Raw genomic sequence first — 1,979 nt, 5'->3', positions numbered from 1 at the left:
GTTGTGACACCCCAAAATTTTTTACCTTGTTTTATTAATTAAAATTTTGCCAGGAAATTAAACTTTTTCATTTGTCTTGATTTACCCTTTTGATATTATGGGTTTTTACCTCAAGTGGAAACTTTCCAAAAGTATTATTGGATTTGTATACTCTTTCTATAAAACAATTCTTTATCAGTGGATTTTATTGCAAGATTTGTTTTCTTAGAGCTTTATTCTTTTAGAAATTATTTCTTTGGAATTTGAAGTTTCTGTTGCACTGCAACCATTTGACAAATACCTTTAAAAATTTCACCAAAATTTGGGGATGTCATGTGATGTTTCCACATCACTTTTGTACAAAAATATCTGTTGGTTATTGGGGATTTTGAGCTCTACATCATCTTTGCAAATCTGGTCCAGTGGGTATCTTTGCACTACAACCTATTTAAATATTGCTTTAAAAATTCTTCCAAGTGTTTGGAGATGTCAGTAGATGCATACAATTCTACTTCATGCAAAAACCCAGTGATGATCTTTGAAAAATTTGAGTGGATCAACCTCTTTCATTCTGGTCCAGTTTGGTGATTTGTACTGCAACCCTGTTTTATTTTGCTCTAGTGACCCTGAGCTTTTTCCTGCTTGTAGCCCTCCCTGCCAAACCCTTAAGTCCAGGAGAATGGACCCATTGGAGGATCTTAAGTGCATGCAAAGGGATCTTCTTCTCTCTGTCCAAAACTGTGGTTTTGCAAAACTTGCACTAGCAAGTTTCTGCTTTTGCCCAAGTGGTACTACCATCATCACCTGCATCCAGGGAGACCCTGATCTGGAGTTTGTGGCCACTCCAAGAGTTGCCTAGATGCATTTGGCATTCTGTCGAACACTTGGTGTGCACAGCCAGTTTTGGGCATGTTTCCTAGTTTGCACTATGATCTTGTTCCACTGACCCAGCAACCTTGTCCACTAAGCTCCTAGCCATCCCTACCCTAGTCATGTTAATTGCCAGCCTCACTCTCGCACTCTAGGCTGCCCTGGCATTCCGTCGAGCATGTCCCGTGCGTGCTCTGGGCGCGCCCAGAGCGCATGTTTTGCACGTGCGCGCACTGAGCCGCCGCGTCGCACTGCCGCCCTCGTCGCGTCCCGTCACTGGCCCCTGCTCGCCTGCTGAACCGCGCACTACGCTCGCCCACTCCCCACGCCACCCCTGGCACCCTACAGCGCCGCTGGCAGAGCTTTTGGCGGCACGCCGGTGTCGGCAACGAGCCTCTGCCATGGACGGCGCCGCCCAAACCACACCAGCGTGCCAGCTGCCCCTATGAACAGCTCGAGCTTATCCCGAAGCCCGTCGGCACGCGCTCGTCGCCGCCACGTCGCCCTGCAGCTACAGCATCGCGGTCGCCGGCGTTCTTATCCACAGCTGCTGCGGTCCAGCCTCGAGCGCCTATTTAAGGAAGCCCCGAGCCCCTCCGAGCACTCAGGCAACCTCAGGCTTTCCCCCTAGTGCTCCCCTAGCCTGGGATTGGCCGGGAGAGACCATCTTCCCCAACTCCGGGCGGTTCAGCCGCCGCTGCCTTCCGGTGCCATTCGTCGCAACCAGCCACTCCCCCGCCCATCCAACGCCACCAATCGCTTCCCCTTGATCTTGCGGAGCTGCCCAGCACATCAGCCTCGATCGGAGACCACCGGAGCCCAAATCTCACTTCCCACCCGTAGCCCTCTCCGCCGCGAAGCTCGCCGCCGGCGACTCCTCCCACCACCGTCGACCCAGCGACCACCAAGAGGACCGTTGCGGTCTGGCCGGTCCATCCACGCCCTCGGATGCCCGTGGGGAGCCGCCGTTCGTTGACGGCGATCGCCGGAGCCTCGCTCCGTTCGGGCAGAGGAAGAGGAGGGAGGAGAGGACTAGTCAAACCTGACCAGTGGGCCAACTGGACCCACTATCAGTGACCCGCATGCCGTCCACTCTGGTTAAGTGAAGGCGCAGAAGTCCTGAGTACGTT

Source organism: Aegilops tauschii, chromosome 5 (assembly GCF_002575655.3).
Source record: "Aegilops tauschii subsp. strangulata cultivar AL8/78 chromosome 5, Aet v6.0, whole genome shotgun sequence".
Classification (NCBI taxonomy): domain Eukaryota; kingdom Viridiplantae; phylum Streptophyta; class Magnoliopsida; order Poales; family Poaceae; genus Aegilops; species Aegilops tauschii.
This window is presented reverse-complemented; position numbering follows the sequence as displayed.